The sequence below is a fragment of the Lolium rigidum genome, chromosome 2 (assembly GCF_022539505.1).
Source record: "Lolium rigidum isolate FL_2022 chromosome 2, APGP_CSIRO_Lrig_0.1, whole genome shotgun sequence".
Lineage (NCBI taxonomy): Eukaryota > Viridiplantae > Streptophyta > Magnoliopsida > Poales > Poaceae > Lolium > Lolium rigidum.
In genome coordinates, this window is record NC_061509.1 from 124,494,155 (window position 1) to 124,520,916 (window position 26,762).

At 45.9% G+C, this 26,762-nt stretch overlaps 3 long non-coding RNA genes across 3 annotated transcripts; 1 reads left to right on the forward strand and 2 right to left on the reverse strand.

Moving 5' to 3' along the window:
• Positions 1-16,643: 16,643 nt before the first annotated feature.
• LOC124687175 lies at positions 16,644-17,408 on the reverse strand. The gene is made up of 3 exons (XR_006998124.1): positions 17,236-17,408; positions 17,042-17,130; positions 16,644-16,681 (listed from the first exon to the last, which is right to left on the reverse strand). It is a non-coding gene; the product is annotated as an uncharacterized LOC124687175 (long non-coding RNA).
• Positions 17,409-19,235: 1,827 nt separating this feature from the next.
• LOC124687176 lies at positions 19,236-20,116 on the reverse strand. Its single transcript, XR_006998125.1, has 2 exons — positions 19,966-20,116; positions 19,236-19,438 (listed from the first exon to the last, which is right to left on the reverse strand). It is a non-coding gene; the product is annotated as an uncharacterized LOC124687176 (long non-coding RNA).
• A 2,201-nt stretch (positions 20,117-22,317) lies between these two features.
• LOC124687177 lies at positions 22,318-24,015 on the forward strand. Its single transcript, XR_006998126.1, has 2 exons — positions 22,318-22,780; positions 22,902-24,015. It is a non-coding gene; the product is annotated as an uncharacterized LOC124687177 (long non-coding RNA).
• The last annotated feature ends 2,747 nt before the right edge of the window (positions 24,016-26,762 follow it).

Genomic DNA, 26,762 nt, shown 5'->3' on the forward strand with positions numbered 1-26,762 from the left:
AACATAAGAAATTATAGATACGTTTGGGACGTATCAGCGGCCAGGGGTGGGGTCGCGCCTGCCCTATGTACTGCCACGTGGCAGCTCCCCCTGCGTGTCTCCTTCTGGCTCAGGCTTCCCCTCGAAATTATAAGGTCATGGATTTTTGTCCCGTGCAATTCCGAGAATATTTCCTGTACAACTTTTCTGAAACACAAAAACTGCAGAAAACAGGAACTGGCACTGTGGCACTATGTCAATAGGTTAGTTCCGGAAAATGTTAAAAAGTGTATCGAAATGCACATAAAACATAAGGGAATTGGTAGAAAACAAGCATGGAGCGTCAAAAGTTATAGATACGTTTGCAACGTATCACCCAGATCTCTTGGAATTCCTCAAAAGGTTCAGCTTTACCTTCCCAATTAACAAAGTATATCACCACACCTTCCTTCTTGAGGTTGATGGAAGGGTATTCCACTAACTCCTTGATCCTCTTGCTAGGGGGGAACCTCACCAAGAACCTCTTAGGACCAAGTTGTCTGATTTGCCAGAACCAATTCACTTTCCACATTTCATTGAAGCTCTTCTCAAGCTCATTGACAGATATTTCACCTTCCTTGACCACCACTACCCCCACATTGTCCATGTTAAGCCACTGAACTGCCTCTGGCCCTTCCACCTCCACATGAAAGAAACCTAGTCCTGGATTAGCACTTCCCCAATACTGCATATAAAACACCTTTTATTCTGGTGCAGAGACCCACATAATGACCAAGTTCACCACAGTTATAGCAAGTGACATTCTTGAACTTAGGATCCATCACAGGCCTAGGACCACTAGCAACTATCATCTGTAAGTTACTCCCGTTTCTGTCACCACTGGGCTTAGATCCATCAGATGCAGAACCCTTCTGATTCTTCTTTTTGTTCTTGCTACCACCAGAAGTTTGTTGTTGCTGTGTAGGATTCAAACTAGCACTGCTCTCCTGACTGTTAGGTTGAGGAATACTAGGAGCAACACCCTGAGGCGGCATCATCATAGGATTGAACCCAGCAGGAGGGATTTGTTGATTGCCAAAGAATTGTGACCACTGGTTCATCGGCAGATTCCACATGTTGGGCTGCATCATGGGAAACATACCTTGGCTAGCTGCACCCATTTGCTGCATCATAGCTTGAGCGAACTCAGACTTGACCGCAACTTGATCAGGAGTGACGCCGAGGGAGGTAGCAGTCGATCTAGCAGTCGTGGCAGCCACTGGAGGAGCACGGCCACCACCAGCTCCACTGGATCTCCCCGCACCTCGACCACCACCCGCCATCTTGACCACCTCAGCAAAGGATTTTCTCCCTTCTTCCACTCCCCACAACTCTGCAAAGCTAATTTTCGTGGGTTTGGGGAGGAAGCTAGCACGAGCAGGGTGGAAATCTGCTGGAGAGAATGATCTCGCCTGGACCAAATCCCTCCTGACCTAGACCAGTGTCTGAGATCCAGGAGAAGACCTAGGTCCGGCTAGGTGAGAGTTGTCCAAGACGGGCGGAGTAGCCTTCCAACTGAGAAAGCGTATTTCTCAAACCCGCCACTCCAGGTATGCAACCAATGGCTCGATTGCGACCAAGTGATCCAATCGACGGCCACCTATGGCTGCCAACACAGTGCGACTTCGCAGTGGGGCCCTCCGCTGGGGACTCCTCCTCACCTCCACCCCCCTCTCCGGCGAAAAGCTCCTCGCCGGATATGGATTTCCCCGGCGAATCCTATCCACCCGCCGCCGTATTTCCACACCACGCCGAGGACCACATGCACCCTCAGCCCATCCCCCATTTCCTCCAGACAGCAGCAACGGGGATGGCCTCACAGGCGACCGCAATGTCGAATCCCTCACGACATCCACTTCTCCAGGTCCTCCAGACCCTGCGCCGCCATTGCTCGCATCGGGTCGTCGGGATCCTTGAGATTGATCATCGCTTAAGTTGCAGCAATTTGTTCCTCGAGCCCCTGCTCGGAGATCTGTGGCCTCCACCCTTTCGCCATCTGCTCGATCGCCCATGGCGACGCGAGGCTGATTTGGAGAATCAACAGCTTCCGCCACAGCAGCGCCTGCCTTCGCCCCTCCACCATCTTTGCCTCCTCCTCCCTCCTCAACCTTTCCTCCCCCAGCTTCACCTCTTCTGCGAAGGAGAGGAAACCGAGCGTCCACTTCGGGATCGACATGATCCTCGGATGGCCGCACCGGCGAATACCACCGGCGGCGGGAGGTTGGAGCAGGGAAGGGCACGACGGCGGCGCGGAGTCGCCTGGAATCGCCAGCGTCGCCTGAGGGAACACATCAGTCTCCAGTGGCTATTACATTATCAAACTCTGCTGGAACCAAAGAAACAATATAGAGTAGTCATCGTGACAAACCTATAAATGTGATACCACATGATAAACATCAAGTAGATTATCCATAAAGTTTTTCCCAATCTTTCATAGTGAGTCAATAAGATAAATAAGCTTCCAATCACACAATGAAGTTACCTGAAGAAGATCGAGTAAACGAATTCCAGCAAGCAATGTGATGATGAAGAACACACCTGAAACCTAAGCCTGATAATTCTTCATACACACAAGTACTTTCATGTCATCTTTGTTCAATCTGGATAAACGGTCATGCCGTCCCCGGAAGGATGTTTCACCCCGGAACACGACTCAATGTCTAAACTCAAAATTCTGAACGCTGCAAACCATAGTCACCGTCTCGTTTATATAAGAGCATCTCCAGTCGCGTCCCCCAAACCGTCCCTCAAACCGCGCCGGATTGAGCGTTTGGGAGACGTGTTTTGTTCGTGCCGCCTTTGGGGGACGTCGCTCCCCAGCCGCGTCCCCCAAACGCCGCCCCCAAACATTTAAAATACTTTTTTAACATATAATAAACCATTTATCAAATGTAGCATATGAATAAAAATGTTTGCGAGGATTGTTTTCAAATTAAAATACAACAAACAATAAAACAAGTAATCAAATATAATAAATAGGGCTAGATGCTACATCAAGGTGCCACAGTATTTCCTTTGATCCTCCACAAATGCTCAATGAGATCAGCTTGAAGTTGCTCATGCACATTGCTGTCACGGATCTCTGCGTGCATGGCGAGAAAATCAGCAAAATCTGCAGGCAACTCATGATCAACCTCCGCAAGAGGGCCTTGACACTCATAGGGACCAACATGTGACCTAACATGATTCTTGCGGTCATCCTCGATGATCATGTTGTGCATGATCACACAAGCCTGCATCACCTCCCACATTTGGTCGTGAGACCAGCTTAGAGCAGGGTACCGGACAATGGCAAATTGTGCCAAATGCCCGCTCGACATCCTTCCTGCAAGTCTCCTGTCGCGTAGCAAAGTGGGAATTCTTCAGACCTGACGGATTCGAGATTGTTTTGACAAAAGTAGCCCATTTTGGATATATACCATAGGCTAGATAATAGCCTTTGGTATATTCGTGGCCATTGATCTCGTAGTTGCATGGTGGATCATGCCCTTCCACTAGTCTGCTGAACACCGGAGACCGCTGCAACACGTTGATGTCATTGTGTGATCCCGCCATGCCAAAGAAAGAATGCCAAATCCACAGGTCATAATCTGCCACAGCTTCAAGCACCACACTGCAATATCCATGACGCCCTTTGTATATACCTTGCCAAGCAAACGGGTAGTTTTTTCATGCCCAGTGCATGCAATCGATGCTTCCAAGCATTCCAGGAAATCCTCTGGCAGCATTTTATGCCATGATCCTTGCAGTCTCTTCCTCAGTTGGCCCTCTCAAGTAGTATTTGCCAAACTTTCCCACCACAGCTCGGCAAAACTTGTACATGCACTCAATGGCAGTAGACCCACTCATGCGAAGGTAGTCGTCCTGTGTATCGGCAGGTGCTCCGTATGCAAGCATCCTCATGGTGGCGGTGCACTTCTGAATGGACGAGAACCCGAGAACGCCTACAGCGTCGAGCTTGAGCTTGAAGTAGGGGTCGGACTCTCGAACGCCGTGGAGGATATTCATGAACAGCCCCTTGCTCATCCTGTACCGGCGCCGAAAATTGTCGGCATGTGTTGCGTCGTCCGCGAAGTAGTCGTTGTGCAGCATGGCATGCCCCTCCATCCTCTGCCGGGGCTTCGACTTCCTTCTTCCCGGCCTTGATCCTCCGCGGCGCGGCCTCTTCCTCTTCTCCGCCTCAGCGTCAAGCATGTCCTGGAGGGACGCGATGATCAGCAAATGCTCCCGCAGGTCGTCGTCGAAGGCTTGCTCGTCCTCCAGCAGTAGGGCAACCATCTCATCGTCGATGTCCATGGCTAAAGCAAAATCAATGGTTAAAATTGCGCCGAGGCAGACGACGGAACAAACAGCGGCCAATCGCGCCTACCTGGCAAGTCGTCGAGCACCTTCTGTGCGCGGAGGTGGGGTGGATTTGACGGCGCGTTCTGGGACGCGCTGGCGACGCGGCGGCGGCGCCACGACCGGCGGGAGCCCCAGCCGCGACAACGGTGCCGACTCTCAGCAGAGATCAGACGCCCAAACGGCCGGGAAATCCAGCGGCGGCGGTGGGGTGGGAGGCGCGGGAAGGAAGGAGCGACGAGAAAAGAGGCGCGAACCAACGGTTTATGCAAGTAGTCGCCGACATGTGGGAGCCCGCCTCGCTTTTCGTTGTGTCCGGCGTCCCCTGTGGGACGGGGACGGGCTCGGGGCGCCGGACACCGTATCGGGGCGCACCGGACAAAAATGGGCTTTGGGAGACGCGGCTGGAACGCATTTTCTGTCCGGCGCGCCCCAAATCCCTTTGGAGGACGCTTTGGGGGACGCGACTGGAGATGCTCTAAGTGACCAGCAAAACTAGTTGGTTGATAGACCCAAACTGAAAACACACAAAAAGAAACCTAAGTGGCCCGCAATACAACTTGGTTAAAAAAATTGCAACCAACCCGAATACCTATATGGTTTCACCACCTCCTTAGCACACATCTAACTCGTTGGAGTCCTGAAGTTAGGATTTATCTAATCTTCCATAGGTTCAACAGAAGGTAAAAAAGATGCCCTCATCACATTGTCAGTTCTCAGTTGCTTGCTTCAGCTACGCTACTTCAACCTACATCAACTCCAGAAAGCTACAAGTAACATCTACTTAGCAATTCATCGTCGAACTTATAGTTTGACAATACTTATTAGATATTTATATTTTGTAGATGAAAGAGTCACTACAAAAAAAAATCCCCCTTGTCTGGCAGATATTATGGATGACACAAATCGTAGTTGCCTGAAAAAGTTTTTTGTCCGATGAATGGGCATTCCCGGCGGCAAGCTAGGACGACACAAATTTTGCAGTGCTAGATCCTATACCGGCTTCTAGGCATCGGACGTCTGATCCATGCTTCGGATCAGACCAGTCCTTGGCCATCGGATCAGCAGCATTTTAGCCATGCGATGAAAGCAGTCCAGCCGGTAGCAAACTACTATTACTCCATGCATGGAATAAATGGCCCCGCGAACTGCTCCCGTAAACTGTTCCAATAAACGACTGCTGGGTTTAATCGGGCCAGCGTTTAATCCGGTCATTAACTAGCCTCCGATTAATTTGCTGTTTGAATGCATGGAAGCAAATAATCCGGCGGCTAGCAATTCTGTACGAAGCATGGAAGCAGAAGGCGCGAAAGCATTGTTCTTGATGCATGGAAGCATCATTTTCTAGGCGTTTAAAGTCAACCGTTTCATTTCCGAGACAATAAAAATGCTTCCCATGCAATTGGAATTTGCTTCAAATACAGTCTGTATATACTGATTTTCACTTCAACGTGGCAAAGTTAATTATGTTTTCATCGATTGGACAATTTGCTTCCATACCTAATGAAACATGCTTCGATGGCAAGTAAACTTTCTGTTTTACATATTATCACTAATCATGGATACAAAATCATGCTTCCAACAACTTGCTCCTGTGTTTCCGAAGGAAAAAAAATTGCTCCGGTCAATTCGAAAATATGCTTCCACGTGGAGCGGGTGACAACAGCCTCGCGCCGCCGTCGAGGTACTTGGATGTCTTTATGGCGCTCCCCGATAGCGACGCCGACCTCGGCGAGGAAGTACGGTCAGAGAGGTTGTGGTTGCTGAGGTACACGATGATGTTGGCAAGGAAGAGCGGTCGGCGAGATCATGATCGCTGAGGTACTCGAAGATGTCGGTGAGCCGCTGGGTGGCGAGGCCAAGGCCTACTCGAGGCGATAAAGCACAGCGAGCTACCGGGGGAAGTCGCCTGAGCCGCTCTGGAGCAGCGGCGGCTCGAGGCCGGGCACGGCGTCGAACACCTTGAGCACGGCAGCGGCGGCTCGAGGCTGGGCACGGAAGCGGCGGGGCCGATAACTTGGCTGATGTGCAGGCCAGCCGCCGCGAGCTCGGCCATGGGCGCTCGGATCAGGCGTATGGCAGCCTTGAGCGCCGGCAGCGTCGCCTGGATGTCCTTGAGCGGATGCCCCGTACACGCCAACTCCTGCGCCAGCGCACCAGATCTCTCCACGCCGGCAGGCAGCGAGCGTCACCGCCGTGGTAGGGGAGCGGGGAACCTGGTGGGGGTGGGAGGACGGGGTAGGGCCGTAGGGGAACGTGGGGCTGATCCTACAATTTATAGGGCAATCACCATACGTAGATTGGACTGCAGCCATCTTACGGCTGAGCGTGCGTCCGAACGAAGAGAACCATCGGACGACAGACAAGAATACTTTCCCTAAAAAATAGGCCGTGGAAGGTGGTAAGCTAGCCTCGTGGCCAATTAATACAAGCATGAGATCCTATACCATTTAATCCTTAAAGAGCTCTAAGAGCATCTCCAGTCGCGTCCCCCAAAGCGTCCCCCAAAGGGATTTGGGGCGCGCCGGACAAAAAAAGCGTTCCAGCCGCGTCCCCCAAAGCCCATTTTTGTCCGGCGCGGCCCGATACGGTGTCCGGCGCCCCGAGCCCGTCCCCGTCCCACAGGGGACGCCGGACACAACGAAAAGCGATGCGGGCTCCCACATGTCGGCTACTATTTGCATAAACCGTTGGTTCGCGCCTCTTTTCTCGTCGCTCCTTCCTTCCCGCGCCTCCCACCCCACCGCCGCCGCTGGATTTCCCGGCCGTTTGGGCGTCTGATCTGTGCTGCGAGTCAGCACCGTTGTCGCGGCTGGGGCTCCCGCCGGTCGTGCCGCCGCCGCGTCGCCAGCGCCTCCCAGAACGCGCCGTCAAATCCGCCCCACCTCCGCGCACAGAAGGTGCTCGACGACTTGCCAGGTAGGCGCGATTGGTCGCTGTTTGTTGCGTCGTCTGCCTCGGCGCAATTTTAACCATTGATTCACTACAAGAGATGTGATATTTGTTGACGAAAAGCCTGGTGACGAAGTTGCATACCGTCATGGATATGTCTTAATAGGTGACGAATTCATGTGGCGTCAAGCACTTAAGTTAATGCTTGACGGTTTGCTTTTTCGTCAACGAAAAATCGTCACCCATTACCAAACCCGGAAGGGCTGCCATCGTCTCTGTTAATAGGTGATGAAATGAAGATCGTGGTGTATGTAAACCGTCATTGAATATAATACGGATCCACATGTCAGGTTATAAATAATTGATTATAATTTTATTTAATTATTTCTTGTGGGACGCACTAGTCCAGAAAATATTAAATTTTATAAGTTTTCAATATAATGCGTGACCCACTTGGCAGGAACAGAATTAATTCAATAAAAATCGTGGTTACAAAGAATCGAACCCATGTGTTTGGATTGAATGACGTGGACTGTTACCGCTGAGATGTTTCTGAACTGATTATTTATTTCCGTAACTAGGCTCAATAAAAATATTAGAAACCCACATTTACATGTAGGACCAGCCTGCCATATAGATAGCATTCATTTTGCATATTAAAAATCAAGTGCAGCAAGGAGGAATCGAACACAAGACCTCCACCAAGTAAGGGTGTTAAGAAACCAGTGCACCAATGACACAATTTGATTTAGTTGGATACGGAATAATTTTCTAGTTTGTATGCAGCCAGGCAATTACTAGAAAATGGAATAAAAGTTAGAGAATTGGGGACTCGAACCAAAGATTTATTTCCGTATTAGGCTCAATAAAAATATTTCCCACTTGATCTCAGTTATTAGAAACCCACAATTACATGTAGGACCAGCCTGCCAAATATATAGCGTTTACTCGAACCCGGGACCTCGGCAAAGAAAGCATTACGAGTTAACCGCTAGACCACTCGCACACTTCATGATTCAATAAAAAGCGGGACATATAAGTAATATCTATGCAGCATGGCAATAAATAAAAAACAATAGATAAATCCCATTCTTTTGGCATAGTTTACGATAAAGTTCCCATATTTGACACATAGGTGTATCTTGACATGAGAAACAATGTTGCCAAAGTGAATTTTTATATTATTTATAGAAAATTCATTTTTTGCATTTTCTAAGTGGCAAAAATGACTTTTTTGTGAAGCAAGTACGAAAAACATGGCGCAAAATGGCACCAGTACAATTTTCACGGAAATTAGTCCATATTTGAAGGATCATCCCGAATTATTAGGATTTTTCTCTCTTTCTACCTAATTTCGCTTATTTAAATGACTTTATGTCAATTTTTCAAAATTAATTCAAATTTGAACTACAAGCGTGTGATGGTTTCTCTTAATTTTTTGAAAAATAATTTTAAGATACGCAAGTGGTGATTATATCACAGAACCATTGATAGTTTTGTAAAAATCGACCCTTTTCAATGAATAGTTATCCTAACCATTTTGACCATGCTTTCAAAAAAATGTGAAAACAAACTCAAAAAATAAATCCTTTGGCATGGGGTCCCTTTATGTGTAGTAGAAGCTAGGATAAATGATAAACATCAGTTTTGACAAACCTTTCAAAAATATTATTCACAAGAAGGAATATCATGTATAAACATCTATAGGTTTTAATCCAAATGACCAAGGTATGGCCATTCTTGTGGCATAGTTTGTGATAAAGTGCCCATATTTGGCACATAGGTGTATCTTGACATGAGAAACAATGTTGCCAAAGTGAATTTTCATATTATTTATAGAAATTTCATTTTTTTTTCATTTTCTAAGTGCCAAAAATGACTCTTTTGTGAAGCAAGTACAAAAAATGGTGCAAAATGGCACAAGTACAATTTTCAAGCAAAGTAGTCCATATTTTATGTGTACTAGTTGCTAGTATAAATGATAAACTTAAATTTTGACAATGTTTCAAAAATATCATTCACAAAAATGACTATCACCTATAATCATCTATAGGTTTCAAACCAAATGATTAACGTATGGTCATTCCCGTGTCATAGTTTGTAATAAAGTGCTCATATTTGACACATATGTGTGTCTTGGCATGGAAAACAATTTTGCCAAACTGAATTTTCAAATTATTTGTTAAATCCTTGATCCAGCGTCATTGTGTCGGGCCAATCAGAACGCAATGATTTGCCTCCCACGTATTGTACCCCAAATACGCCATCTGAACGTCCGCCTAACAGTACTGCGTCCCATCCGTCCGTACACATAGACGCAGCGCCGCACCTAAACCCGCGCGCGGCAAAAATTGTAATCATCCCGCCAAAAGGCCCAGGCCGAAAGTTTCCGATGCCGCCACCCAAATCCAAACGGATGTCGCGCTTCCTCGAAAAAAAAGGCTTAACCTTATCTATCCCCAATCCCCATCCACATCCAGGCTACCTGTGGACGCCCTCCCGGCGGCGATTTTCGTTGGCCTGCCCACAACATCCAGCCGCTCACCGACGACGGCGTGTTCGTCCCGGTGGCCTGGCCTCGCTTGTCCCTCGCCGCCTCTCTCCTCTCAGTCTCCGCCTCTCCCCAACCCTACCCACCCCAAATCCCGCCCTTCTCCGGCGCCGTCTCTCCTCATGGTCAGATTCGCCGAGGTGTGCGAAGCCGCGGTCGCGGACGTGGATGCCGCCATGAGATTCGTTCACGGCGCCGTCGCCTACTACTTTCTGGACGTCGCGACCGAGAATACGTAAGCCCGGCAAGTCCTAGATGCGAGCCATGGTGATGTGCAGTTCCAGTCCAAGCTCTAGGTACTGCGCCAGCGTCTCCAACATCCGTTCCGTACGCCTGCCTCCGCTGCATCCGCTTGTACTGGACATAGATCTCCTCTCGCCCTGACAACAAGCAAGGTAACCCACGACTTATGCCCTCATGTCTCCCCTGGATCTTGATTGCTGTTTTTCGTGCTGGGGCTGCTGCTTTACACATGTAATTGCTTGCCTGTCTGGTAGATCCAAGTATCAAATTTTCCCTAGATCCAAGTACAAATACTCGTCAGCATGCCAACACTATTAACTCAGCTTGCTGCCTACTGAAGTTGATATTTGTTGTTGTTACTGGCTAGGGAGTATGTAGTGGGGTCTGGGGAAGAATAGCAGTTGGGTGCAGAGGCATGGATGCAGTGAAAGCCACATCAACATGCTAGGTTGCTAGCATGCTGCTATCTTGTACACTATGAAGAAGTACGACTAAACATTGGGTGTTTAAGACCGGCACTACATATGATTGGGTGTTTAAGACCGGCACTACATGTTTATTTATGTCTAATTTAATCATTCATCATCCGTCAATGAAAACAAGGCAGAGAGGTGATACATACTGTGGTACATGGACGGTGGGCTTAGTTATGTCATCAGGAGATACTCAGCTGTGGCAGCAGCAGCCTCACGTCCTTAACCTCTTTTTTCAGGTCCTTGGACCATCCGCAAGCGCGTCTTGGTAGTTAACTCATCCGCTCGTTAGCGAAGATTGCAAAATGTAAGTACTATTAGCTGTTACCCTTAATCATGTACTGTTGTTATGACTCAGTTGATCCAGACATGTTGAAATGCAGTAGCACGTACAGGTTTGTGCAACTCATGTTGGATGAGTTACAGTCTTAAGATGAGATATATGTGGAACTCATGTTACACGTATTTTTTTTCAGGTTTACTATTGCGAAACCCCAAAACTACATGGTTGTGCTTATTTGTAAGTGAGGTTACCAACATACATCTATTTCTTTTGTTTTTTCATTTTTGTATCAATCCATCTGTTATGCTGTGATTTTATGAAAAAAGCAAAAAGAACCGATCCTCTCGCATATGTTGATCAGGTCCTTCTGAATCCAATTGTCATAGCTCGACAACAGTTTGAAAGGCAGACTTGGAAACACTCATACTTCCCTTTCCTTTGTCTATGCTTGGTCTGTCATGGAAGTAAAAGTAAGTTCCACCGACCCACTTGTGTTTTGTAGCCCCTTTAATTACAGTACACTTCTATTTCCTTTGGTCTAATACAATTGTGTGACAGTCTAATGACGATAATTTTTTAGTTGCAGAATAGCCCATCATGATTGGGGTGAGTTTATAAGATTTCGCCGGATTGGCTGCACATTGGAGAAGACTATGGGTATTCGTTTCAAAATCTCACCAGGTACTAAATTGCAAGTATCTCCGCCACATATGTTCAGTTTATTCTTGTCAACATAGCAAATGCCAGCAAGACTCATTATTTTCTTTCTTTCTGGAAATAAAAGAAGAGAGATATAATCTGTTTATTCTTGTGCATTATCTAATCTGGTAATGAATACGTGTGCAGGTACTAGCTGAATGTAAGGTTGCTGTCAAGAGGAATTTGTTGAGAGGATCATGGCTGCATGCAAGCAAGCTGATATTTTGTTGTTAGATGCTTAGGTGCTTGAAATACTAGTATGATGTCAAGCGTTCATAAGTTTTGGGGACCTGATGTAGTCTCAGGCTGTAACTCTATGTGTTTGTAAATTTTTTGTGAATATCTGTCGGTTATATGTTGCATATTTGACTTCATATATTTCTAGATTTTCATTGCGTCAAAACATCTAGTTGGTTGAAAACAAATCCAAAAATACCAAAATAACGTCATGAATAAAATGCAATCAAATGCAATCTCGCACCGTGTGGGTCTCCAACATGACATAATGCCACGTCACTACCATTTGGACCCACATGCCAGCATCCACTTAAGTGATGTCGGACCCACGTTGTCAGCAGCCACATCAGCATGATGGGACCCACATGTAAGGCCATGTCGATTTTTTGGACCAATCAGATTCTTCCTAGCATTTTGATATTGACGAAATTCCCAATTTTTAGTGACAAATCTGTCTGTCAACGATTAACACTAAACGTTGACGGATTTCTAAGTCGTCACAATCAAACGTTTGACGTTGATGAAAATGAGCATACCGTCACCCCCGATATTTTATGACGGAGCTTCTGCGACGAACCCCTTGACGATCAAAATTCGTCACCCCAATGTAATCGTTGACGAATTTTGGCTTATACATGACGAAAGTGATTTGTCAAAAAATATATTTTCCTTTGTAGTGATTTTGCTTTAGCCATGGACAGCGACGATGAGATGGTTGCCCTGCTGCTGGAGGACGAGCAAGCGTTCGACGACGACCTGCGGGAGCATTTGCTGATCATCGCGTCCCTCCAGGACATGCTTGACGCCGAGGCGGAGAAGAGGAAAAGGCCGCGCCGCGGAGGATCAAGGCCGGGAAGAAGGAAGTCGAAGCCCGGCGAGAGGATGGAGGGGCATGCCATGCTGCACAATGACTACTTCGCCGATGGGGCAACACATGCCGACAATTTTCTCGCGCCGGTACAGGGATGAGCAAGGGCCTGTTCATGAATATCCTCCACGGCGTTCGAGAGTTCGACCCCTACTTCAAGCTCAAGGTCGACGCTGTAGGCGTTCTCGGGTTCTCATCCATTCGAAGTGCACCGCCGCCATGAGGATGCTTGCATACGGAGCACCTGCCGATACACGGGACGACTACCTTCGCATGAGTGAGTCTACCGCCATTGAGTGCATGTACAAGTTTTGCCGAGCTGTGGTGGGAAAGTTTGGCAAATACTACTTGAGAGGGCCAACTGAGGAAGAGACTGCAAGGATCATGGCACAAAATGCTGCCAGAGGATTTCCTGGAATGCTTGGAAGCATCGATTGCATCCACTGGGCATGGATTTGGCATTCTTTCTTTGGCATGGCGGGATCACACAATGACATCAACGTGTTGCAGCGGTCTCCGGTGTTCAGCAGACTAGTGGAAGGGCATGCTCCACCATGCAACTATGAGATCAATGGCCACCAATATACCAAAGGCTATTATCTAGCCGATGGTATATATCCAAAATGGGCCACTTTTGTCAAAACAATCTCGAATCCATCAGGTCCGAGGAATTCTCACTTTGCTACACGACAGGAGGCTTGCGGGAAGGATGTCGAGCGGGCATTTGGTGTGCTTCAAGCACAATTTGCCATTGTCCGGTACCCTGCTCTAAGCTGGTCTCACGACCAAATGTGGGAGGTGATGCGAGGCTTGTGTGATCATGCACAACATGATCATCGAGGATGACCGCAAGAATCATGTTAGGTCACATGTTGGTCCCTATGAGTGTCAAGGCCCTCTCGCGGAGGTTGATCATGAGTTGCTCGCAGATTTTGCTGATTTTCTCGCCATGCACGCAGAGATCCGTGACGGCAATGTGCATGAGCAACTTCAAGCTGATCTCGTTGAGCATTTGTGGAGGATCAAAGGAAATACCGTGGCACCTTGATGTATCATCTAGCCCTTTTTATTATATTTGATTACTTGTTTTATTGTTTGTTGTAATTTAATTTGAAAACAATCCTCGAAAACATTTTTTTTCATATGCTACATTTGATATAAATGGTTTATGTGTTAAAAAAATTATTTTAAATGTTTGGGGGCGGCGTTTGGGGGACGCGGCTGGGGAGCGACGTCCCCCAAACGCGGCACGAACAAAACACGTCCCCCAAATGCTCAATCCGGCGCGGTTTGGGGGACGGTTTCGGGGACGCGGCTGGAGATGCTCTAAGGGCATCTCCAACGGGGCGACCCAAACTGCGCCCGCGCTTCTGGATGGGTCCAACCGGACAAAAACGCGGCCCAGCGCGCGGACCCATCCCTAAAACGGATGGCCGCGGCGTCCGGGACGACCCAAACCCGGCCCAAATATGGGACGAGTTTGCGTGGCCGCGGACGCCGGATGCTGGTCGCTCGCGTCCTCCCCTTGTCCCCCTGGCCCGCCTGTCTGTCTCCCAAAACACAAACCCCTCGCACACATCTCCCGCCGCTCCGCCGGCAGCCAAGGACCGGCGATTTGGGAGAGGCGTCGACGCCGGCCACCGTCGTCGAGACGCCGGCAAGCGGGGCGGAAGCATAGACCGCGGCCCCGCGCTGCTTTCGCCGCGTCGTAGCAGAGTCGGAGGACGCCGTCGCCGCTGTCCTCCCACCGTCGCGAGACCTCCCGCCGTTCGCAGCTGCGCCGTTGCCGCCGGAGGTGAGCTCTCGTGCACCGTGTTTGCAGACCGCAAGTCGGCCGAGACGGCCATGGCCTGCAGGTCCCTACGGACGCACTGGATGGCCTCCGCGTGCGACGTGTTCGATGAAATGGGCATACTAAAATTTGTCATTTTTCATCTGTAGATCATGGTGGACAGCGACGACGACTACTTCTTCAAGAACTTCATCGACACGTCGTCCGACGAGGACTCGGACGACGAATTTTTCACGGATGCTGCGCTGATCATCCACGATCACATTGTCTCGCGAGATCCCCGTGCACCGGGGTCCTTGCCGGGCGCGCGCCGCCTTGGACCGCAAAAGAGAACGCGGCCAGGACCAACTCTTCACCGATTACTTCCAACCCAAGGCATTGTACACGCCGGCCATGTTTCGCCGTCGTTTTCGGATGTCCAGACCGTTGTTCCGCCGGATAATGGATGGCGTCAAGCTCTACGACGACTACTTCCACGCGAAAGTGGATGCAATTGGCAAGGTAGGCCTCTCTTCGTACCAGAAATGCACGGCAGCGATTAGGATGCTTGCATATGGCGTTGCCGGTGATTTCGTAGATGAGTACACGCGCATGAGTGAGTCTACCGGCTTGGAAGCGATGTACGGGTTTTGCGGAGCTGTGATCGGTTCATTCGGAGAAACAAGTACCTCCGGCAACCTAATGCGGAGGACACGGCTCGTCCATTGTCAATCAACGCTTCCGGGGGTTTCCTGGGATGCTTGGCGGCACATAGACTCGCATGCACGGGAGTGGAAGAACTGCCCTTTGGTTGGCGAGGGCATACAGATAGCCATTCCGAGGGGTGCATAGTCATTCTTGAAGCTGTTGCTTCACGAGGATACATGGATTTGGCACTCATTCTTCGGAATGGCCGGCTCGCACAATGACATCAATGTCGCTGCAGCGCTCTCCGGTGTTTGATAGGCTAGCGTACGGTCGGTCCCACGATGTGGATTTTGAGATCAATGGCCACCACTACACCAAGGGGTACTACCTTGCTGATGGTATCTATCCACCTTGGGCTACACTCGTGAAGACAATCCGAAAACCCAACTCGAGAGCGGGAGGCAAGGTTTGCCAAAGAGCGAGGAGGCAGCCCGGAAAGATGTCGAGCGGGCGTTTGGCATCCTCCAAGCTCGTTGGGCTATCGTCGGACACCTCGCCGAGCCCGGGATGTGCAAACTCGTGGGAGGTGATGACCGCATGTGTAATCATGCATAACATGATTGTTGAGGTAGAGCGGGATGATTCACTCTATGATAATGACTGGGAGGGCCAGGGAGAGTTGGTTACTCCTCAAGGTGGCCCGGCATCATTCCAGGAAATTCTTTATGCACACCATGAAATTCGAGATCTAGCTGTACACAACCAGCTGCAGGCAGATTTGATCGAGCACATCTGGCAGCATGTAGGCAACAATGCTGCAAACAACAATGATGAAGGAAATCCGGAAGCCTACATCATTTGTATCGTTTTTTCATTTTTTTTGAATAATACTTTATCCTTGATTACGTGGACAATGTAATGTGTAATAAATTTTGATCATTTGAACTATTTTATATATTTTCTACAATTTATTTTGTATTTTTAGGGAGTGACTATATAGCAGCTGTCTGTTTTTCAATTCACCAACAGACACTTTTCTACAACCAATCAGAATATGACAGTTGTACAACTAAAACTCTCAATGAAAAATGAAGCAGTTAACCAAAAAAGTGTCTGTTTTCAGTAGCGGGAAACAGACATATTTCCTTCCGTTTTCTTCCAGTCTGCGACTCTCATTTTTAACTAACTCAACGGCTCCATTTCTCAGCCCACGTGTATTCATCGATTTAACCCTAAGGTGGGTGTCCTGAGGCCCAGAACATGCAAAGACCACATGTAAACACTGAAATATCATAAAGCCTGATCGACCTTCCTGTCCATCAAGCAAACTGAAACATGAGCGCAACCACCTCTTCCTTCTGCTCCAGCTGCCATAGCCTTTTTTTTCGTTTCTGTAAGATCAAGATCAAGAAAGTCTCACAGGAAAAGATCCAGGGAAAAGAAGGTGAAGAATCATATCTAGAAGTAAAACCAAAGAACAAAAGGACAAGCCGGTTCTGCAATAAAACTTACTTCAATTTGGAGATTCTAGTCAGTCCAAGGTGTGCACCTGAAACTCCATGTCATGCGAAAACGTGAATTTTGTTGACAGATTGCAAAACTGGATTGAGGACTGCAGTACACCTGCTTTTCTATACTCTTGTTTAACTGCACATACCTGGAACACCTACATGCAAATTACTACCAGCATCCAACAAAAAATAAGTGCAAAACATGAACTAAAAGCAAAACGAAACCCACTCTTTGAGACTAACACAGACAGTAAAGCCCAACAATAATATGAAAAACCAAGCTAACTAGCATTTATGAATGGAAACAATCAGCAAGTTCATCTAATTTTTTTGCGCTGCATATGTAAGTTCCCCTATGAGCCACACTTTATTAGCAAACTTCCCTCATCTTCTTAAAAATGAGAAGAATACACCATGTGTGTGGGTAAATAAAACCTACAGGATAAGAGTGTGTACAAACTCTTCCAGAAAATTAAACTGATAATACTGAACCAAGTTACACTTACCAGGTTTGGTAGTGGCTGCAGGTTTGGGAGCTGCTGCAATTTCCGTTGCGGGCCAAGTTGCTGCTATGGGTTTGCCGCTAAGTAACTTCCTGTTGTTAAATAATAATCTTAAGATGCCAAACTGAGGCAAACACTAATAAAAAATCATGACAAAGAGCATCAAGTATGCACCACAAATATCCTGGCTAAACTACCTGAGAGAAATCGTCTAGTATGCACCACACACTTCATTGCCACCAGTGGTGGAGCCACTTCCTAGCGAATCAGGCTCAGCCGGGAACTTCCACTAGAAGGGCAACAAAATTTGATGGACTTGCTGATGGTTCCCATACTAGAAGTGCATGTAAACCCATAGGAACACAAAGGACATAAGTAGGGCACCAAGCAGGGAGGGATGGCTGAACATAGGACCAATAGATACTGATGGACAAACTGGAGATAGTAACCGATGATCGAGGAAATATGACAGACTGAAGAATAGAAGGACTGAAAGACAATACAATGTGTATAGGCTCACCAAATCTATGAAGTCTTCCGATTTCAGGACTGAACAACAAACTTAACAATTGAAGACTAAAGAAGGTTGAATAAACAAGTGACTGAATAATTCAAAATTGAATGGCTGAAGAGAGACAGAATAAGAATGAAGAAACATACACTGTGTACAAATGACTAATTACTGGGGGTCTAAAGAAAAATCAATACGCTTCCATAAGGAGTTAGATAGACAGAGAGAATGAAGTAATAAATGCAAGTGAATGAAGCAATCAAGAAAATATGCTTCAAATGCATTTACATATGCTATATAATGAAGAAAGAGAGACTAAGGGACTGAAGAATAATTTAATAAAAAAAGAAATGAATGAAACGTTAACGACATAGAGAAAGATAACTAAAGAACTAATGCCATGGATAATGAATGACTGAAGAAAGAAGGACTAGCACCTGAGGAAATGAAGAAAACAAACAAATGAATTAAGAAAGAAAGAAAGAATAAATGAATGAACGAATGAACGAAGAAAGAAACTGATGAAGAACATCTGAACTCTGAAATCAACAACTTTTGAAAACTAAACTGAATGAAGAACTGAAGTAGTGAAAAACATAAGAACTGAACCAAGATACTTAAGAATTCTGATAAATACAAAGAATTCAAAAAGAGAGAATGAAAGAAGTAATGAAAAAGTGAAATACTGAAAGTTAAATAAAATAGACTGGAGAATTCAGATGCTTAAGAAATACACTGAGAAACAAGTTACTGAGTGACTGTAAAAAGCAATCTGAAAGGCTCAAGATCGAATGAGAACATGAAAATGTTGAAGTACTGAAATCAATAATGGATAAATACAAAGAGAGAATGGGATAATGAAGACGAACAAGAGTGAGATGACTGACAGTGAATAACAGAAAGCTGAATACTAATACTAAAGAACAAATAGGTAACTGGAGAATGAAACACTAAAGAACACTGAGATTAGTGAGCTCTCCCATGGTGGACTCGAGATTAGTGAGTTCTTCACTTGTAGGCTTCCAAGGACAGAGGAAGTTCCTTAAAATGAAGATTGAAAGACTGAAGAACATGACTTAGAACAATGAGAAGGCCATAAGAAACATAAGAACAAAACATAGAAAAATGAGAAGGACAGAAATAAATGAAGATCGAGACTGAAAGAAATGAAGATCGAATGATTAAAATATAACAAAACTGCGGATGATTTTGAATTCCGATAATGACTGAAATACAACCTGTCGTGTCTAGCTGCCTGGCAGCGTCGACGGCGTTGCAGCAGCAAGCCCACGCATCAATGGAGCAGCTCACGTCCACTTTCCCTTCAATTGCAGAAAAGACAACACACTAGCATGTTTATATTTTTTCTTTCCCATATTGGTAGATTATTAGCTAGCGATTGGATAGTTTCCAAGAAAAATCCCCTGTATCTTCAAATTAGCCTTTAACACTTTAACAGCAGCAGCACACTAGCTAAGACGTGATATTTTTCCTCTTCTTTAATTTGCCCCACCCATGTATTTGTTTGCAGCTTCCCCACTGCATACTCATATTACAATGAACGATAAACTCTAATAGAATAGGATGAATGGTATCCAGGTTCGTAGACAGCTGAACTCAAAAGCAACTATCGCAATAGAGGATGATAACATAGGAGTGATTCTAAAAGCTTCAGGTTGTCTGATATAACATGACCTAAGCAACAAATAGCTGATGGACAGTAGAAATGTCAAAATTACAACAATCTCAGACTGCAACAGAACCTATCTCAATCAAAAAAATCCATCAATAATATAAAAAGCAGTACCATACATCGGAAACAGTGGCAGCGCCGAAACCTGGCGTGCCCAGGTGGCTGCCGAGGCTCCCACTAGTTTATTTCCTTGACACTGCAGCAGAGAAACTTGATTCAGCTAAGGGTTTGCTTGGGGCAAAAATGTTTAGCTGCTGCACTTGTAACTTGCCCAGGCATTAAACATGAGCTGGCTCCGCCGCTGACCAGAAGTACTCAAAAGTAGACACAAACATAAACCCTAACTAATCCAACATGTGCACACAGCACACACTTTCAATCTAATCTGAAATCAACTAAAAGCCTAATATAATCAACAAGCTCGCGCACCTAAAACTGAAATCTAAACTAACACAGAACTCAACCACCAGCATCAGGAACAAATAGAGTGGACCAAATGAGGAAGAACTCCGTAACGCCCAAATCCGAGCTCTCTAGGTACATCTGCCGCGCTCCAACAAAAATACGACTTGGCCCAACCACAAATAATAGCAAATTGAATTCTCAAATCTCACGACGACAACGCTACGGCGATACCACGCCCAAGCAAAACCATCACACCTACCAGATAATAGAACAAAATCAGATAACTCAAGCAACAGAGGAAGAAGGTCCGATGCATACCCATAACCCGGCGGCGCACATGCTTTTGACGCTCATGAATTGGCGATCTATTTAGCGTAGCTCGAGGAGGAATGCGAGTCGCGGCTCTCGCTCCGGCTGCTGGGAGATCAGCGCTCTGCCCGTGGTCGGTCTTCCCAGCTCGCGAATCCCCTCTGCCTCCTACACCGGCCGAGCAGGCTACGGCGTCGCCGCAGGCCTCTCCGCCCTGGCTTCCACCTCCTCTCCCGAGCGAAACGAGAAAGACGAAGGAAATGAAGTTGGAAAAAAAAGGAACTCAAAGGCTGTTTCGTTGACTCAGCCCACACGGTGACACAGGACGGCCACGCCAAAGAGAAAATGAAAGAAAGAGAGGCTTACGGTGCCGAGATTCGTGAAAGAGATCGGACGGTGAAAAAATGTGTCTGTGCACCAATTACAAAACAGACAGCTGTTTATTAGGAAAAGTGTATTTTTATAGTGGATTTACAAGAAAAAGTATTGTACGGAGCCGCGACCCAAACCTGCCGCATTGGGCGCAGGGCGCGACCCAAACAGACGCGCGGACGCGGGGCTCCGTCTGCGCGTCCGCTCGGCCACCCAAACAGCCCAAAACAGACGGCCTAGCGCGTCCGTTTGGGTTAGCTGGTTGGAGATGCCCTAAGTTCCCAGGGTTTGAAGCCCTGTGGTTGCTCCACGGTGTCCGCTGGGTTCGGCTCCACCTGCAAGCGTGTTGGTTTTTTTCACCGCTTGAGTTCGTTGATTTGTGCACCCGTGTCGTAGCCTGGCTGTATGGGAGAGGCGGCACAACACGAAGTACTCTGTCTTCTCCCGTGACGAGGTTGGTCTTCTGCGTGCACTATTTGGGATGACGTCGCAGCCCACATCTCATCCTCTTCTCCACAGACCGCTGCCGCCAGACTCCACCAGCCATCACTGCGCCTCCCAACGTCATCTCCGTTACTGCCGCCTCCATCTGGAACAATGGCGACCGGATGAGGCCACCTCTCCATGCCCATCTCTCTTTCTCTCTTCAAACCAAATCAGGTCGCGGTGTAGGCAAACCCTAGCGCTGTCGGCGGCCGCGAGATTGAGGTCGACGCTGATGGCCACAGCTGGTGGACGAACCGCGCCCCAACTTGGTTTCCAACGGGTGGTTGTCTTGTTCGTCAGGGACTGCCGGCGTGGTAGTACTATGTTCTTCAAGGCTGCAAAAAGTCAACAAAACACTCTGCATCATATCCTTGCAAGGAGAATTCTTACTGCTATAACTTGTTCAAGCGAATTGGAAAGCTCTGCAATTGTACCAATAGAATTCAGGGGAGCCCGTACCTACAAGTGCCCGGTGGATGCCAAGGTATATTTGTTTTCTTGTTACTTCAATTTTTCTGAACTTATTTGTCGGAAGAACAAGCCATTTTTTTTATATCTGTTTGCTTTCACGTGTCTGTTGGCAAGATATTGACCGAGTGCTCCATTTTTAAACCATGCTCACATAGCTGCATCAACAAGGAGGGCAGTCTCTACAATCCATCAGCTAGTTGAATTGGCACCCTGCAGATTTCAATAGGCAAGTTTCTGAAGCCCTATATACCTGTTTGTCATGTAATGGATACGATTATTATGAATGAGTCATGTTCAGGACGCAATGACAATCTTGTTCTTTATAGATTCACGTCTTGGAATGATCTAAATTTCTTGCTTTGCAGATTACAACTACACAACCATAGCTGGTTTCTCCCATTCATTTATGCATAATGTATTGCCATACTCCAGTTTTGCTGTGAGCGTGTCTCCTCCAGATTATGGACATGAATGATACAATTTCAGTCAAGGTAGTAACAAAGAAACATTGTCTACCCCAATAATCGTTCATTAAATAGGAGTATATATTATGCCATTAACTTGTAATCCTGAATGCATTTTTATAATATAACTGTCAAGAAGGGTCTATTAAAATAAATATGAGTTAGAGAATTAGTAACTTCCATGCTACACTTAGAGCTAGCAGCTTTGACTGCTCAACATTTTCCCATTCAAAACATTTTTCATAGTATTTCATCACACAATTGCAGTTCTGTATTATAATAAGGAGGATTTTCAGGCTGTATTTATTATACATCAATTTATTTTGAATTGTTCATCAGATGCTTAGGCAAAAGGTACTCCCTCCTGCCCAAAATATGTTGAATATAAAATTTGGTCAAAGTCAAACTTCATAAAAATTTATCATCTATATTGATAAAAATATAAACATATACGATAGAAGAATAATATTTTTAGAATTGTCATGAAATATATTTTCATATTATATGCATCTGTCATAGTAAATCTTTGTATTATTATCTATATTCTTGGTCAAAGTTTGCATAGTGTGACTTCCACGAAAAATTATGCGCAACATAAAATGGGCAGGAGGGAGTAGTAGAGTTCAAACATTCCAACGTCCAACCATAATGGAATGGGGAATGTCCTTCCTCGCCTCCTCGAGCAACATGTATGATGTATGCACAGTAACCAATGCAAAAATACATATAACACATCTTGATATTGCTTAGAAGCATTTATTAGATAAACTTATGTATGAAGGATAGTATATTATCCCTGTCACCTTTTAATGTCATGTTATCCATGTACTAATTCCTTAATCTATCTTCCATGAGTCCATGACACATCCTTCTAATCTGTTTTTCTTTGTGCATGTGTTTGTGTGCGCCAAAATCAGGGCTCCTAACTAGCAATCATGGGATTGCAATGTTCTCTTCTACATCTCTTTTATCTCTCTTAACAAAATTCTAAATGAGTAGCACAGCTAGAAAGCAAACCTGGGATTGCAAAGGTTCGTACTGTCAATTCCTCCTCCTAGCAGATTTAATGTCTATCAGCAACCATGTTCATATTTGTGCAGACCAACTATTTATTTGACAATCTGATTACGAGATATTCTGGTACACATTCAGATTTATATGCCGAGGCCAAGCACAAATTGCATTAGCACCATTTTGTTGGTTCTGGATAGAAACAATGATCAAGGATGGCAAGAACAAGATCGGGTATAAACTCATGGTTTCTTCATTCACTGCCGAAATATTGTTGTTAAATGGTCTAGGTTGACAGTCCGAACAACTATAGATTCTACTAGAGGGATGGAGGCGGTGACTGACCTGAATCTTATTGTCAATTAGTGGCCTTTTCATTTTAAATATGCTTCCTGTCATTTTTTTCTCATTGCATAAATTTACTTATTAATGTTTTTACATGCTTGAAGATTGGTGGATAGATGGTGACATCGAAAATGCATCTTTAGTTCATCAGGTGGAGAAGACATTAATTCCTATAAAAATATGGAAAAAAGTAAACCACAAGGCAAATGTCTTCTTCTCTATTTCTTAGTATTGGTTTACTTCAGACCAAACAAGTGTAATGTAGCTTAATTTCTTTTCAGACTTCACACACACCTCATTTTCTATTCTAAATCTGTTAGTGAGCATATGCATATACTAAAGGTGGCGAATGCCTTCTCAGGGGAAATAAGAAACTGCAGTTGAATGCTGACTTAGCGTGACTGGCTTCATGAGTTCTTGTATTATATTAGGGACTTGTATCCACTGGAGTTTGTGCAATGTCATTCTGCTTTTTAATTCTCAACTTCCTTTTTCACCTTGAGTTTTTAAAGATATTTTCTTCATGTTTGGTTAATCATGTTGTATATAGCATTACTAAAAAGATAAATGTATGATCATTGCTGATCACTTTCATGGCACAGTAAGCCTCCATATGTCAAGCTCCAAAAAGTAGCATGTACTATCATTGTGTTTATCTCATTGCAGGATTGGACTGCATAGCGTGCTATATATACAATCAGCAATTACTCTGCTTAATACTGATGTGTTCCAGTGGAGTGTCAATAGCATCTCTCTGGTGTGCTTTCTGGTTAAGATTTAGTAGCCATTGACATGAGAATTAGTATAAATGCTTAGTTACACTACGTGTATTTCCTGCTGCTTCATCCTGTTCTGAATTTGGGGCATCCATCTGGTTGTTTCTGTTTTTGAAATGACAGACATCCAACTAGTTATTTATTTCCAATTTTTCTTATTGGTCATCCATATGAGCAGGCAACATGGCAGAGATGATCTATCATATGTTGATTACCCACTTCCTTAGTGCTCATCCATTTCATCTTTTTTTTTCAATAATGAAGTTATTGGACATCATGTATACAAAACGGGCGCTGCAACGCGCGCCTGGTCCATCTAGTACCGTAGTACGCGTGGATTGTCAATAGTGTTAATGGTTGATCTCATGCTTGTATTAATGGCTATTCTGACCCACCACCTCGTGGCCAATTCTTGCTTCATCTTAAATCTATAATCTCGCCCTCCTTCCTGAACGATGACCAGCGCACGACGGCGGTGACTGTCCTCGTACCTAGTGTGGCGACTCAAATATGCAATGTCAGATGGGGGCTGATATATAACTTACTTATTTCGTCTCGATCAAAATTTTTTTCTTCGATCTCATGAACGTAAAATTTAGAATTTCCTCATGAAGATGTAGTGCCGAAGTGGATCTATGACCAAAAACAGAATGGTGTCCTTATGCTTATCGGTACAAAAGAAGACGTTTGAGTTTGTGTAGCCGATTTTCACGCATACTCGTAGCTTTTGTGGGCAAGCACACTAATCGTAGGTTCTACAGTTGCACTTCTTAACCCCGAGGTGCTCGTACCTCTTATGGATTGATCGTCCGCACTCAAATCAATTACAATGAGCGTTGGTCCGAATATGGAAGGAAACTAATGAAGTGAGCGATTACTCCGACCATGAAAAGTTGGAGATGGAACCAAATGAGGCAGCCATGGTAGGACATGGCCATTCACTAGAGGCGATTTATGGAACCTGCCAGGGTGTACGTGTCCGGATATCTTGAGGCAATTAGGGCAATGTTAGACGACATGTCTATTAGTATTGATGATTAACAAGTGTACTCTTTTAATTAGTAATAGGCAATTTGTGTTTCTAAGTAACATCATTTTGAAAAATTGCTGGGGCTCCATGGGATATTTGTGCAAACGCGGCCCACTTTTGCAAGGGCCCATATAACAAACCCTAGCCACCACTCCCCACTCCCTTTTCTACTTAACAACTACTCCCAACAACTCCATGCCGCCACACTCACAACTATGACTCCCACCCAAACCCTAGATCTTTCCACTCCTCTCCTCTGAGAACTCACCGTTTCTCATTCTGATCCCCACAAGATAAAGGCGCGAGCGAGCTTTCTTCGTCGGGTGATTTGGTGCGGCTTGTACTCTCAATTCGTGCCCGATTCCTCCACCAGTGTTCCTAGCATGCATGTGTGTTTGGCATCCTATCTACAAGGTGTTCCCTGTCGTGTTTTTGTTTTTGTTTGTTCCATTCACTTCTTAATTCTCTTACCTCTTTATCAGGTCGTTCCTAAATTTAGATGAGCTCGTGCAGGGACAGAGTCAGGAAGAGTTGAAAGGGAGAGGTGCAATTGAACACTACATTACTTAGAAGGGGCATATATGCAGCTTCTAAAAAATTATGGGTCAATCCACAAATTATATAGGGGGCTTTGAGCAAAATTTTGAGCATCAGTGGAGGAGAGGCATGGCCCCACCCCCCACACCCTGCCTCCATTCCTAAGTGAAAGGACGAGATGTCGCCTAGAGGGGGGTAAATAGGCGTTTAAAAAACTATTATGGATTTGGCTTGTAAGAATGCAGAATTAAACTAATGTTTATTTTACAAGCACAAATCCTAAATATGCTAGGCTCAACTAAGTGTAACAACAACAACTAGAGCTAAGCAAGATAGGCACAAGATATATGTAGCACAAGTGATATCAAGATATATGTACTTCAAGCACGAGGAAAGTTAACCGAGGCAGGCGGAGACAAAGATGTATTCCCGTGTTCCCTTCATTTGCAAGAAGGTACGTCACGTTTGGAGAGGTGGGGATCCCGCGAAAGATTTCCCAACGCTACGAAGGCTCACCTTATTCTCCGAGCCTATCCCACGAAGGAATAGCCCTTTCCTTATGGCTATCTTTTCCTCCACTCCGGAGATGGCAAGCTCCAAAACCGCTTCACAAGCTCCACGAAGGAGAATCCCGGGCCTCTTCACAATCTTCCTTGAAGAGATCACCGGAGCACCAACCGCCAAGCCAACTAGGAGGTCTCCCTCCAAGAGTAACAATCTCACGTCTCTCACTCGAACTAATCGTGGTGGAGAGCTCAACACTATGCAATGATGCAAAGCAAGAACACCAAAGGTGTTCAAATCCTTCACACTCAAATCCAACCAAAGCAACAAATGCTAGGATGAGATTAGAGAGGAAGAATAAGGAGGAAATCAACAAATGACTCCAAGATCTAGATCCAAAGGGTTCCCCTCACTTAGAGGAGAAATGGTTTGGTGAGGATTGTAGATCTAGATCTCCTCTCTTAGATCCCTCAAGAATGAGCAAGAATCATGGGGGGAATCAAGAGATAGGGAAAGTTCTTCAAAGTCAACAATGGAGGAGAGAGAGTGCGAGAACTTACCCAGCCCAAGGTGGAAGGAGGCCTATTTATAGTGTAAGATAAAATATAACCGTTGGGGAAAAAGTCGGGCTGAGAAAACTAGTCGTTTGAGGCAAAGTCGGGCAACCCGGCACACAGCTCGGCAGGGCCAGACCAGGTGCCGGGAATTTTGGTAGCCTACCCGGCATGTCGGGCCAGAGGTCGGGTTGCCCGACAGCAGCACCCGGCAAGCCGGGCCAGAGGCCGGGCTGACCAGGAGGCTGGGCCGGTC